The following is a 15975-nucleotide window of genomic DNA, read 5'->3' as shown; positions in this document are numbered from 1 at the left end:
ACACTTTAAAAAGATCTGTTAGTATCAAATCTCTGAAGAAACAAAAGCCGCGTGCTTTAACGCTCCGGTTGCCATGGTGATGAACTTGGAACGCCAATTTGTTTTTCCTTAGCACGGACTACTAGGAAAACGTGATGTTTATCCAGCCGTCTTAGGATTTTCTTCCGTTTTGAAGTTCACGATGTCTTTATTGGGAGAAGTTTTCGTTCAAACTACGCCCCTGCCCCGGCACCGCCCCTTTTCCTTTCTTACACCTCAGCAGTTTTCTATATTGAGTTAAGGAAGAAAGTTGGCGGTTTAAATTCAGGCAAGGGGAGGAATAGATTGGTGTAATTAGTAGTTAAATTTAGACTCAAATATGTCAAAATCTGTCGGGGTTTTTAATTATTGTTTATTTTTTCGTTTATTTATTTTTTTGAAAACTAAATTAAGTCGCAAGACTCATAATGGCAAGTTTGTTTTTTTAAGGATGTTTTTATGGTTATTTGAATACATAACGTTATATTTTACCTATATATTTTTAAAAACCTAATTTAATGTCATTTGAGAGTAGGTTGAAGACTCAAAAAATATATTTTATAACTCTTCTTTAGATTTATGCCATTTAAATTGACGAATTTCACAAAAAAAATAATAACAAAATTTTATTTGCTCTGGAATTTTTTATTTATTTCCATAAATTGTAATAAATTGAATTAGCTGGATGAATTTATAGAATTTTCAGAAACTCCAGAATAAATGTCGCTGTTTTTACTAGACATAGTCCTGTTATACAAGGTGTTTCGTATTCACCGCTATTAATCGATATTTTTATACTCTCTTACGAAATTCATAAAAATTAAATATTACTAACTAATACGTATTTACGCGATGTAAAAAAAAAACACTCTCGTATACAAATGAATCACTACTAAAGAAAACTGGACTTCAAACATCAAAACCTGTGTGATTGACGAAAAAATCGAGATGAATTAAACAGCAAGTACAGGAAACATCTCCAAGTTCTATCAAGAAACCAAGCTGGCTCATGATAAAATTTGGAGATGTTTCCTGTACTTGATGTTTAATTCATCTCGATTTCTTTTGTCAATAACACACGTTTTGATGTTTTTCTAGTGATTCACAAGATTTTGATAGTGAGTTATTTCTACTTATCTTTATCAATATGCGAGCCTTAATGTATGTTTATTTTCGTTTTCACAAGACATCAAAAAACATTTTTTTATATGCAAGCAATTATAGAATATACAGCAAAATTCAATCAAGAATTTAAATACAAACCAAATTATTCTATATATAAACCTTAAAAAAATTTAGGAAGAGAAATTTTTTTTTTCTTATCAAACAATTGATTAAAAAATTGTTATAATAAAGAGTTGATTCAACACCTCCTTAGAAAAGAAAAAGCCTCAGAAGGAATCAATTTAGTAGTCCACCGTAACGAACGCAAACTGAGCAGTGGGGGAGATAAAAAGATGTTACTACGTTCGAGATAGTAAGCAGCACAGTGGGGCTAATGCTTGATTATGGTAATTCGCGCTGAGGCCTACTTTCACCCTTGCCTATTTTCACCCTTTTAAGGCCTACTTTCACCTTTGCGGTGCTCTCTTGCTAAACGCCCGTCTTGTTACCCGTCCTGTCTTAATTTCAAAAAAGAAAAATGGATGGCGAGATGGCTTGTCAAATTGTCATTGGAAACAACAGCAGAATGTAATGCAACAGTATGTAAACAATTAAGTAGCACAGCATTCATTGGGGGAAAAAATTCTCAGTAAAAAACAAATTACACTGTTAGCTAAATGATTTCTTTTTAACAGAGCCAAAGATAAGCAATATTTTAACATTAATCAGAAAAATTTAAATGCAGTCAATTTTTAATTATTGTCAAATAATTAAAAATATGTAACAAAAAACTATTTGCTGATATTAAAAACCAAGTGCTATGCTAAATTCCAGCAGTTTAAGAACGTTTCTTATTCAAATGCCCTCTAACTGAAAAACCTTGAAAAGTTATCAAATATATTTAATGACTCGCTTCTTTCCTATTTAAGAACAAATTTAAAAACGGTACATCAAAAACATCGCCAATATTTCTTTTTCAATTAATCACCGAAAAACTCAGAACAATAAAAAACTCATTCGCTCGTAATATATGATTGCAGCCATCTAAAAATTACTCATTTCCACTAAAATTAAAAACCGCAATAAAACTTGACACAAAGCGGAAATAAGCACTCCAAACAGAAACGACGCATTTGGTCCAGAATATTAAAACAATATCCTCGGTTCATAAAAGCTAATTGTAATCGAACCATTAAAAATAATAATAACTCCGTTCGTAAAAAAAAATGAACGAAAAAAACGAAAGAAACTATTAGGGGTATAAATTACACACCCATCTTAACAGTTTTCCATCCAAAAAAGATAAAGAGGGGGAGAAGAAATAACGAACGAAAAACGGAATATCTGACGAGAATTCACGAAATACAGATAGGGTAGAGAACATAAAACGGTTTTCTCTTTGAAAAGAAAAGAACGATTTAGGAGAAAGGAAACATACTCCCATTTGCTAGTAGTTGCTGGAAAAGAAATAAAGGCATTAAAAGCGCGCACCACAGAAATAATAATAATACAAAAAAAGAAAAACCGTCCTACGAACGTTTTCGTTATTAACCTACTGTAATGGTTTCGGAGTTGGATATTTTCTCAATTCTCCCAACCCAGCCGCCCTACTCACCCGAGTTTGCTCCTGATTTATATATATCAGGGAAGAAAGGAAAGAAAAAATATGCCGTATCTTATAAGTTTTTGGCATTCCAAAAACTTTTTTGTATGTGTCATATATATAACTTTTGCTCCCTTCATTTTTTATATATATATATATATATATTTGATGTTTTTTCTTCTAGAATCGAAAGCGACGTCACTGATGATACAGGACGCTGGATATTCTAACGTTCTTTTCTTCTACAACTAATGGTGTCATTGCCGATAGTGTGGTGTTAGCAATGTAGCCATAGACAGAGAAGCAGTTGCTGAGTTAATATGGTTTTCTCAGTTACGCAAAAACGAACCTATTGGGTAGTGAGATAACTATAAGCAACGGGATATCTAAAAATACTATATTAGTTGAAATAGTTGAGTTAAATGAAATTTTTTTGATGCGTGGAAATGAGTCTACAAAGTTAAGAAAAAGGATATTTCGAACTAAATAATATTTTTTTTTTTGATACAAGCTATTGTCTTTTGTGACGACGTTGTAAATTGCATTAATTATAAGATTATTTTTGGAATTTCAAATGCTAATTTTATTAAATAAATAAGATGTTGAAAATCTGTGTTTTTCTAAGTGAGGATATTAATAAAAATTAATTTAATAACAATAAAGAAAAGGAATAAAATTTTAAAAAAAATAATATTTACATTATTATACAAAAGTGATTTTAAATACTTAATTGAAAACTGCATGCGTCAAACACATTGAAAAAAAAAAAGCTTTATGCAGAAAAGCTGCTTAGATGTAATTTAATTAATGCAATACTTTAGAAAAATTAATTTACGCAGTTCATTAGTTGTAAAATTACGAGCTTTTCCAAAATTCTGATAAATTTGATTGTCTTGCTCAAAAAATTTCTCAAAATATGCTTATTTTTCCAAAAACATTTACATAACAGTTGTTATAAAAATAGTAATAATTTGCACGGCAGTTTAAACAATTTAAGAAAAAAATGGATTAAGTGATTAATTTCAAATGCAATTTTAGCAAAGATAATAATAATTATTAAAATCTTAATAGTCATGTTATTGAACCTACAATTCTCTAAAATTCTGGAAAAAATAGATCTCAATTTTCTGTGGTTAGTAATAGATTGACTCAAAAACCGTTAATAGTTAAATAATTGATGTAAATTCGAAAGCATTTACATAACTGTTCAAATAGTTATAGATAATAGTAATAATTTACCCGACAGTTTAAACAGCTTACGTAAAAATAAAGTAATTGATAAATTTCAAATGTAATTTCAGCAAAAGATAATAATAATTATTAAAATCTTAATAGGCACGTTATAGTAGCTCGTTATTATTAGTAAAATCTCACAGAAACAAACGTATGTTACAATAATTTACGTTAAATAAATTCTACGAAACAAACAATAAAACCGTTCCGTCATCGCTTACATAATAATACCATCAACTAATAATGACTTTTTCCCCTTGAAAAAGACGAAAAAAATTCCTTGTTATCTATCGACTTTTCCGTAATAATACCTTTAATTGAAATAAAGCAGATACACATATAGCTGACGAACATACTAACAAATTGCCGACAGAACAAACTTATCGCTATTTACCATACACGAAAACAAATAAAAAGTAGTAAGAGTTCGATTTTGGGCTGGAAAAAGGGGTGTGGGGAACAAAAAAGAAGCCACGCGGTCATCATAAACCACAATATCATTTGGTGCACCCACTCTTTCCCCCTATTCACTTTTACCTACACACACACAAAACCGTGACAACATTCGGTGTGTCACGCTATTTCTCACTTACACACGCCACCCAAATAGACAGCGTCACGGAGAAAAAACAAACTAATAAGAAATTAAGACTGAAAAAAAAAGGACACAATGACAAAGCTGAGGTGTTAAAGACAAAGTGGTGTAAGTCAACGACGTATTTTGGGGGAAATAAGAATTTAATATACTTTAATTTGTTTTTATTAAACTAGAGTAATGCATATTTTTTAACTGCAGTTACAAAAAGAAAGTTAATTTCTAGACTTTGGAAAAAAAGCATAATATTCCTAAATCCATCTTGCATGATTCAACCAAATTTGGAAAAGCCGATGATAATTCAAATCTAAATGTCTTTAAAATCTAATGCTAAATGTTTTTTAAGAACAAAAGAAAAATAGTGCCAACAAGAAACCTCTCCATTTCAAAAGTAAACATTATAGAAAAACATTCAGTTAAAGTAGTTATAAAAATATGCAACACACGGTTATTCAACTGTTAAGTTATTCGCAGTAAGATTTTTAGAAAATAAAAATACATTTTAAAAATATGCAAACTAAGTCGACCAATTATTAAAAATATCACATTTGTTAGGAAAAAAAATTCTATCTGTAAATGTATAGCCAAAACTAAAAAAGTATACCAACTAAATTGTTTTTGTTCCAACAAATTTACCAAGCTGCTATATGTACTTAAAACCTATTAATTTCAAACCCGCTTTATGCATTTTCAACCAATTAATTTTCAATATGCTTTACATACGACCAAGTTATTAATTTTCAATATGCTTTATGTATTTAAACAAATTATTTAGATACACAACTTATAATTTTCAACATGCTTTGCACGATCCCAACTTACTAATTTTTAACATGTTTTGCATACTTCAAGCTTTTTAGTCTTAAAACGCATTTTAAAAACTAATTTGCACTATACTATATTATACAAATTAATATGTACGTCCGACATATTAAATTTCATTGTACGATGCTTGCTTTAGCAAATAATTTGTATTTCTAAACAATTAATTTTCACCAAGCTTTACGAACGACCAACTTGTTAATTTTTAATATATTTCACTTTAATAAACTATTGGCACTTATAATTTGTTAATTTTCAACATATTTACGAACATATTTTCAACATATTACGAACGACCAACTTGTTAATTTTTAATATATTTCACTTTAATAAATTGATGGCACTTATAATTTTTTAATTTTCAACATATTTTGCACGCATTCAACTTTTAACACGCCCTACATACGTTCTGCTTATTAATTTTCAATACGTGCTTCCAGTATAAAAATTTACATTCGTTTCACACATGTTTATGATTTTAAACCTGTTTTACAAATTTACAGGTAAAATTTTTTTTAAAAATTGCCGTACTGTATGGTAATGACAGTTATGGATAAAAAAAAAGCAAGTAGTGGTAATACAACAACAATTCCAGTAATAAGCAAAGAATTCTAGCAATAAAAACAAAATATACCATTCATATTGCAACGGTTTCCGTTCCTATGTGAACGCTTTACTGAAAATTCTGGTTTTAAAAATTATAGTTCTTATAACCACACATTTAGTAAAAAATGCAAAATTGAAAAGCAAGTTTAACCGTATAAATCGTCCTTATGCCATGGTATCATAATATGCTAAGGTATCACGATAAAGTTGCCACTATTACAAATATCATCACATACAATAAAACTATATTTTGTTATTAATTTTACCACTATCATTACGAAAGCTCTTCTGTAAAAATTGCCGAGTGTTTTGTATATTTCCACAGAGCCAGAAACTTGGCAAACTTTACCATATTATGGTAGTTTTGATCATACTTATTTTGTCAGCATATAATACATAGTTTTCATACACATTTTTCAAAGCACTATTTTACATTATATCTAAAGAAATAAAAATGAAAAATATATCTTAAAATAATGCTTTCTTATAAACACTGAAAACATTATATAAATATAGAACAAATATTTTTCGCGTATTTCAGCAGTATTTTTCAACCGACTTGAAAATAACGTAAAAATATAAAAATAGTCCAAATAGAGAACTTCGGCGACTTTTTCTCGGTGGATATGGAAGCAGTTTCATAAAAAATATATTAAATAAAAATCAATAAAATATCTCATTTCCAATTAATATTAAAACGAGAAAAAAAATCAGTGAAACAGCTGAACAGTGAACATTATATAAATATAGAACAAATATTTTTCGCGTATTTCAGCAGTATTTTTGAACTGACTTGAAAATAACGTAAAAATACAAAAATAGAACAAATAGAGAACTTCGGTGGATATGGAAGCAGATTCATAAAAAAACATATTAAATAAAAATCAATAAAATATCTCATTTCCTATTAATATTAAAATGAGGAAGAAAAAAAATCAGTGAAACAGCTTACACCGTTATCACCGCAAAAGGTTAGATTGTGTAAATGCACAAGGAGTCTGTATACAAGCAGCAGGGTGTGGCCTTTTTGTCAAGATACCAGGTAAATAGTTAATTTCACCAGGCAAGCTGGAAAATCACAGTTATCGTGCCGATTATTTCCATATTTATTTATTTCTATTTTTCTGTTTTTTTTTCTTCTCCTTTTATTTTAGAGGTTATGGATTTGGGGGGTATTCCCGCCTATTATCTCCACCCACTAGCGTGTTTCGAAATCGTCGAACATTTCGTTTCCGTGTTCTTTCAAGCCCCCTCACTATCGTTTTTTTTTCCTTTCTTTTTTAATTGAAGTCTATGTTTATTTCGAGAAAGTCGCACGTGCTTTTTGCATTCTTTTTGACACATATTTGGAAGTATGCGATCATCTGCGCTTCGGTGAATATTTTCTCACGGCATATTTCGAGTAATCATTTTCGCAAAGTACAAAAGGGTTTTGTAGCTGGAGTTTGCAAAAATTATATTCCGTGCCTCATTAGTCTGTAGATTATTTATAGAACAAAAAAAATACTTTTATAATAACTAAAACATTTTATTACCTACAGTAATTATGATTTGCTAAGGAGGAAAACAGTAATTATTTTGAATTATTTTATCGAAGTATGTGGACTTCAAATGGTAAAAAAACTAAGCAGCGAACTTCATTTAAGAAAAAACTATTGTTTCAACAAAGAAACTTAGCATATAAATAATTTTATTTGATTATTTATTTAGTGAGAGTACTGTACACTGTAAAAAAAAAATTCCGGAACAAATTAGTAGCGTCATCCTGAGGGCCGGTACTTTTCACTGTAATTTGATCCTGAATTATTTTTTTAATATGTTAAAATTACGATAAAAAGTATCACCACTCAGAGTCGGGTATTTTTGATTATAATATCCATTTCTACCGGAACATGTTACAGAACAAAAAGCCGGATATACCGTAAAAATAATTTTGCAGGAATAATTGCGGTGAAATCAATGAATCACTCTAATTAAATTAATATTATCGTAAAATTTACGGTATTACAGTAAGAATGGATTTTACGTATGATGCACCCAAAGTAAGGGTAATTTTTTACAGTGTAGCTTACACCCGTGTTCTTTAATTTCCAACTGTTGACTAAATAAGACTATATGAGAATAATGACTAAATAATAAGAATAATATGGCACTGCAATAAAAATAACATGAAACAACTTCAAGTATTCATTAACAACTGTTTAAGAAGAATCTTTCGTATCAAGTGGTACCATAAAATTTGTAATGCAGAAATTCTTAGAAAAGCAAATTGATCTGGAAATTTAAAAACGTAAATGGACTGGTCATGTTCTACTCAAACCTGAAAAAATTTAAAATAAAACAAGTTTTTGATTGGAACACTCAGGGAAAGAGAAAAAGAAGAAGACCTAAAAATGCTTGAAGCAGAACGATTGTAAACGAATAGAAAACAATAAGGAAGTCATGGAGAGAGGCAAACTATATGGCCACAAATAGAATGAGATAGAGAGCTATGATAGAAGCCCTATGCTTCGGAGTGAAAAGGACTATGTATGTAATAAGAATAATGACTAAACTAAAATAACAATGCTCATCGAATACACCCTTGCCATTAGCGGCATCTTTTATTAATAAATTACAAACATTTAAACCGATTATAAATACTTATAAAAATGCTTAAACATTAAAAATACAGGAAACCAAATAAAATACCCCTTCCGAACACTCAAATGTTAAATACAAAAAACGTTTTATCAATTTAAAATAATAATTGTGAAAGCATAAATATGCCTGTAACACACAGGTCGATCAATTTTTTCAAAATTATCTTTGATCTTAGACAATCACTGTTCAACAGTAAAAAAATTTTATATATTTTGATTTGAAGATAAAAATTATCATATTTTCCGAGAATTTCTTATACATAACATACATTCCTAAAAAGTTTTTTTTTCCGGTAAACTTATGGAGAATTTAAAATAACACTTATACATAGATTTGATTTAATTCAGTTGTCAACATAAAAGTTAGACAGGTGGTCAGGTTGTAAAAGGTTTTTGCCCGTTTTATTATAAAGGATAAATTCGGTTCTTGATAAAGGAGGTCAATACATGGGGTGTCAATTTGATGGGTTTCACTGAACTAATTCGTATATTCCCCGACAAGTAGTTGATTGTCGTATGTTCAAGAGACTAATCCTTTAAGTATTAAAAGGTAATCGTAAGAAAATATAGCAAGTTCCATAAACTAAATATAAATTGTTCTACTCCAGTGGAATTTAATATAACAATACTCTGTTCCATTAAATCAGATTAAAAAAGCTGAGATTTGGAAGTTAAATCAAGAGAAAAGATGTTTCCTGTGGACGTAAACAAGTTCAGTAACTAAATAGCCCATATAACAAGTTGAACAGGCAGTGAAGTCAAAAGAAACGGAAGTTGCTGTTCTTTCCGATAGAGGGCGTTCCCTTTGCTAAATTGTACATAAATAAACACGTGTTTGGGGATAACCGAAGATGACTGCGGCGCTGTTGGCCTTGGTAGATGATAGCTGCTAGAGATACATTATTTCTTCTTCCATCTTTTTCTTCCTCTTTTCATTATCGTCTGCAGCTTCTTTTCAACCTATCCCGAAAGGGATGCTCTGTAAACTAAAATAATGTTTATAAAGACCGAAATGCTTAGGTTTTTTTTTTTCTTTAGCGATAGAACGAAATTTTTTTTTGTTGATGAAATGTTATTAATATCTATTATGTATTTTGTCATATTCATTACAGAGAAATATAAATGTTATTATGTTTAGTTAAAATACAGTTCTAGACAATCATTAAGGTTCTATTACATTATATTTGATGAAAGAAATTTACCACACTGTAAAAAATTCCGGTATAAAGTACCGGTACTTTTGCAGCATCATCCGTAAAATCTATTTTTACGGAAAAATGTTATACAGTAGCTTAAACAGCACTATTCATTTAATTAGAATAATTCAGTGATTTTATGGTAATGATTAATGTAAAAATTATGGTATATCAGATTTTTGGTTTCCTAACATGTTACGGTAAAACTAGATTTTATGATGCAACAGAAATAGAGAGTGGGTAAAGTTGTACAGACATACATTTTTAAAAATAAATACAACCATTAAAAAAAACACGATGATTCAGTAAGAAATAGAAAGGAATAAACAGAAAAAATACAACATAATTATAATTGTATTGAGTATTAAATTTCAAAGCTTTGAAGTTATAATTCATAAGGTAATTTGGAATAAACCGGTTGTAAAAATCAGTATACGCTGTTTAAAATATTAATTCGTTCTTCCATTTGCTGCAATTACATGATGACATGACGTAAAATGCGACGATGTTAACGCGTAAGATTTGCTGCGTATTCATGTTTACACGATGATATGTTTCAATTTGAATGGCGACACGATTCAATACCATGTTAAAAGCTATGTCTACATTTAATATTGCAAGTGTTCAACTTTAATTTTATTGTGTTAACCAATTTTTTAAAGCTGCATAGATTTATAAGTTAACTGCGATAACAGCATTAGAAATATTAAGCGTAAATAAAAACATAGTCTAAAAAATCTTAAGAACTGGTTAATTTTAATTACTTTCGTGATAGAAATTCACAGTGAATAAAAATTATTCTCAGCATCATAAAACTCAAAATGTATTCAAATGTTAAGTTAGCTTAGTTAACTGTCAAGGTGATAATGTTTTCTGTCCAGCCGCATCAAAAAGTATTCAAATGTTAGGTAACCATAGTTAACTGTCAAGGTGATTTTGTTTTCAGACCAGCGGTATCGAAATGTATTCGAATGTTAAGTAAGCATAGTAAACTGCCAAGTTGATTATGTTTTCTGTTTAGCCGTGTAAAAAATTATTCAAATATTAAGTAAACTTAGTTAATTGTCAAGGTGATTATTTTCTATCCAGTCGTATAAAAAACAATTCAAGAGTTAAGTAAGCTTAGTTAGCTGTCAAGGTGATTATGTCTTCGCCCAATCGTATAAAAAGTATTCCAATGTTAAGTAAGCTTTGTTAATTGTCAACATTCGTATTTCTATATATTTCACCAATTAGAAACTAGAGGTAAAGGAATAAAGGGAAGACATAATCCTGACTTTATATTCTCAACGCATATAATTTAAAACTAATTCATTCTAATTCACTAAATCTTCACTTAGTTTTTTGATTTACTAGATATATATAAATAATAGATTTAAGGTATCTATTAGGAGTATTAGAAATCTATAGATTTTCCATTTATACGAATATTAGAGACTATAGATCTATTGTTTATCACCTATATTATTTCTTACTTAAGAAAACTTAAGAATACTAACAAATAACTGTATGTAAAATTTTATTACTCTCTGAGAATTACATGAAAATTGAACGGTAACTATAATCTATTATATGAATACTATGTCAAGAATGCAAAATGACCAAAAGTACAGAAAACGACAATCCAGAAATTCTTTTAAGTACATTCTTAGTATCCACTCAAATACTTGAATAACAAATTGAAAAAAAAAAGAGTTGTATACTTTTATTTTTAAGACAAAACCCAACAAACTTTAAAGTCTGAAAAACCTCAGACGCGCAATTTTTCCTTGAAAATGGATTATCCTTCATCCACAATCCCCAGTATTTTCTAACCTATAACAAGCCCATTACAATCCCTAAGCCTTCTCGTTAAAAATTAATCCAAAAGAACCTCCCTGGACGCAAAAAGTTTAGAAAAAATAGTTGGCAACAGCAGCAGCGATAGCGTGGTTTCTCGGACAAGGAGATTCCAACAGCTTTATAGTGAAGTAAACACAAAACACAAGTGGCATTGGTAAACAGAGATCCTCTTGCGGATTTGTTGCCAAGACAACACCAGTCGCTTGAATCCGCGGAGAAAGATGGCTACATACCACAATCTTTTTGTTTTATGTCGAGTATTTTTCTACGTGCTGTCAAGTATAAAAGGCCAATTCTGAAATGTCTGGTGTTGTTGGATTCTTTTTAGCTGTATTATTGTGACTTAGAGAAGGATTTACGGGGTTAAGAAAATGTCCGCAGCTGAGGTTGTTGCTATAGATTCTTTGCATCTCGAGTTAAATTTTTATTTTGTTGTAACTATAATAACAAACTGATTCAAAAGTTTTTCTTTTAATAGGATTGATTATAAATGATTGTTTTAAATGAAATATTAAATGAAAGATCAGAAATAAAATGTTTCTAATGTATCTAATCTAAATACCAAGAAAAGTTTTATAGTTACATAATTTTAGAAGTTTTTGTGGCATAAAACACTCTTTACTGTTTGCTAAATTCTTCAATCAGCAATATTTTAATGGTACATACTATTAGACAAATTATAGATATTTTTTATTGTAGATTTATATCATATTCATCTAGAATCCATTTCTCATTCATGTAGCATTATGGGTGCCAGTTTACCAAAGTGAAAATTCGTTAGCTTCCCGTGTCAAGTGCGTTAACTGCTGTTACTAAAATAAATATATTTCAAACGGTAATTAAGTCAAAAAAGCAAATTTTATTTTTCAATTTGAACTTTAAAACCTGAAATTTCTTTTTAAAAAAATATGGAATTGTTCTCACCAATTAAGTTTCGGTTCAAGGAAAAACTCATCATTCATAAACTAGACCTATATGCTTAACAATTAAAATAAAAAGATGTTCTTATAATAAACAACTGTTTACACTACTTATATAAATAAGAGAATTGTATCTTTGGCCAATTAAGCAGTGAAATGAAAAAAAGCTTATATAATACCCATACAGATGAAAACAAAATCTTTAAAAATTGTATTTTTTACAGTTAAATATTGTAATGAAGTAAAACTTAACGCTTCTGTATGTAAGGACTGAATCATTAACCAGTTTAATATTGTCATGAAGTAAAAAACACATAAGATAACTAAGAGCTAGGGATGAATATATGATGCACTTCTGTTGCTAAATGATGATACCAATCATTAATCAATTGTAGGTTATAATGAGAAAAAAAACCTATGTGCAGAATTGAATCATTAATTAGTTAAATATTGCTTTGAAGGGATGTTTGCAGAATAATCCAGTAAAAAAATTTAATCTTGAACCAATTAAACGCTATAATAAAAGAAAGCTTACATATTACTCATGCATAAGAACTTCACCAATTAAAACGCTTGATGAAAAAAATCTCACATACTACCAACATATGAGAAGTAAATCGTGAACTAACTAAACATATTAATGACAGAAAGCAGATATTTTTACAACTCGTAGAGCATGGGGATGTCATCCAGGTAGCATCCAAATATAAACGTTAAAATTGCTAGGACTAGGGATAACACCAAGGTTAATGGCAACCAAAGGCTTTCAGTTCAGAATCGTAAAAGATTATTTTTACCATTAAGAAATGTAATCAAGCTTTCAGTTCAGAATTGTTAAAGATTCTTTCCTATTACGAAATTTAATCAGGCTTTCAGTTCAGAATGGTAATATTTAATGTAATCAAGCTTTTAGTTCAGAATGATAATCTTTAATGTAATCAAGCTTTCAGTTCAGAATGGTAAAAAAATTATGTTTACGATTCGGAAAGCTTTTAGTTCAGAGTTGTAAAAAAAGATTATGTTTACCATTACGAAATGTAATCAGGCTTTCAGTTTAAAATTATAAAAGATTTAAAAAAAAAAAAAACTATGCTGGTATACATATCCATTTTATTTTTAATAACGAATCATGCTTTTTTATTTACGAAAGAGTGCTAGAGAGGCTATTTGAACTGAGAGGCATAAGATAGATATCGTTCAAGATCAGACTCCAGACATAGGAAAAAAGTCGAGTAAATATTTTTCTATAAAATACTTGAAAATATTTACATCTGCCAAGCAAATAAACTTCACCTCACCAACACTCATGTTCGAAAAGTAATAAAAAGTGAAACTTTATAGTACCGACATTAAACTTAGTCTAATTTTAAAATCCACCCTTACAGTGGCAAATTTATGGTCAATAAGACTACAGGCTGCAGCACTTAAAACTACCCCTTAGAACAAACAACTACAGAAAAGGGCCTAAGGAAACGCTTACTTCTGCGTCTTTTCACGGACCACCACCCCCTTGCCCTCGAACACTCAACCCACCCACTTCAAGCATACGGTCCGTTAAGTCCTAACAACGCACTCACGCGCACAAACACACATACACCCTAAAAACAACTTAATAAGAAACAAAGTTAAGAAAATAACTGTGGCAGCAGTGAGAACTTGGTAACCATGGTGATGGGTGCTGATCTTTCTCCCCTCGCCTATTCTAAAGTAAACAAGCTGGACAAACAAACATTAAGGGGCTTCAAGTATTTGTACGTAGCAAGGGGGTGGGAGAAGTAAGAAAAGAAAGTAAGCTGGACGAGACTGTGGCACATTGTGGTTGTCATAGCGACGGTTAGATAACACAAGGCAAGAATAAAGATAAGGGAGCTTTTATTGAAGCGCTTGATTAGGGATCTATCTTTTGATTACTTTGCAACCGTTTTTGCCATTTTCTCGAATAAAGGGTTCGAGGGAGGAGACATTTATAAACACGTACACACAAAACCAGAGAAGTATTAGAGCAGTTCTTGCATAACTAATACGATTTTTTATACTTGAGAAGAGTCTGCTGAGGGTTTATTTAAAAGTAATACACATTTTTGTGAAGAGAGTTTTGTGGATTTTACGACTTAGAAAATAAATTTCAGAAAATGTCATCGAATGAAATATCTTTCAAAATTTTACCTTTTGCGGATTTTGTTTTGGTAACCATCGATTAAACGTGTGAGGCTAATCACCTAACTTTTTTTTCTCTTGAGATCTATTATTTAAAGATCATGGTAGGAACTTTACGTTCTTTTGATCTTGGTCATATGACGTGCACAAAGTTACAGTTGAGGCCTATCGTCTTACCTCACCATGCCAATGGTCGAACTTTCAGTCATGACAAATAAAACGAGTAGTTTGATACCATTTAGTTACGACGTTTCAGAAGCTACCCACTTACATCCTCTAACAAATCGAAGAACTTCAAGTCGTGGCAGATTAAATTGATATTTTGATACCATTATTCAGTTTAAGCATTTCAGTAGGTACAGATTTATATAGTCACACCAATGGGAGGTCTTTAAGCGACGACAGTTAAAACGACAAATTTGATACCGCCATTCAGTTTCAGCGTTTCAGTAGGTACCCACTTACATCGTCATACCAATAGTAGGACTTTAAGTCATGGGAAATAAAACAAGTACTTTGATACCTCCTCCCAGTTTTGACGTTTCAGTCAGTAGCCGCTATTTTCCCTCTTGTCATACCAACACTTGCATATGAAACGAGTACTTTGAAGCACCTAGTACANTGGGTTTCGATGGAATTTTATTCCTGATGACGTACCCTAACTTCCCTAGAAGTTTGTCACAATATTTATGTAACTCCCTGTTATGCATGTGACGCTTTTAAACTTAGAAGTTTTCTAAACTAACGTTTTTAAAATTGGACCTTATTAAGTCTGCAGCAAATTTGAACCATAACAAGGTTCAATGCACTCCAAAATGTCTATATATATATATATATATATAGACATTTTGGAGTGCATTGAACCTTGTTATGGTTCAAATTTGCTGCAGACTTAATAAGGTCCAATTTTAAAAACGTTAGTTTAGAAAACTTCTAAGTTTAAAAGCGTCACATGCATAACAGGGAGTTACATAAATATTGTGACAAACTTCTAGGGAAGTTAGGGTACGTCATCAGGAATAAAATTCCATCGAAACCCACGCCTGGAAATGTCGTAGCATTTACGAGACTTCCTGTCATATACAACGTTTCTAAACTTGTACGTTTCGACAAAAGAATAGTCTATAAAATTGTCTTTTTAAAAAAGTCTAATTTCACACTAATTTCAGATTTGAAACCCCCAAACCTGAATTAGGCAAGTGCAAGTATTTGTACAAATGTAAAAAATAAATAAAAA

At 30.3% G+C, this 15975-nt stretch overlaps 1 protein-coding gene across 27 annotated transcripts in view; it reads right to left on the bottom strand.

Moving 5' to 3' along the window:
• Nucleotides 1–15975, bottom strand: part of LOC107437615 (forkhead box protein P1) — a 403975-nt gene that overhangs the window by 141018 nt on the left and 246982 nt on the right. The gene's annotated exons all lie outside the window — the stretch shown is intronic.

The sequence above is a fragment of the Parasteatoda tepidariorum genome, chromosome 10 (genome assembly GCF_043381705.1).
Source record: "Parasteatoda tepidariorum isolate YZ-2023 chromosome 10, CAS_Ptep_4.0, whole genome shotgun sequence".
NCBI classification, from domain to species: domain Eukaryota; kingdom Metazoa; phylum Arthropoda; class Arachnida; order Araneae; family Theridiidae; genus Parasteatoda; species Parasteatoda tepidariorum.
Note: the sequence above shows the minus strand (reverse complement) of the source record. Positions and strands in the feature narration are given on the sequence as shown.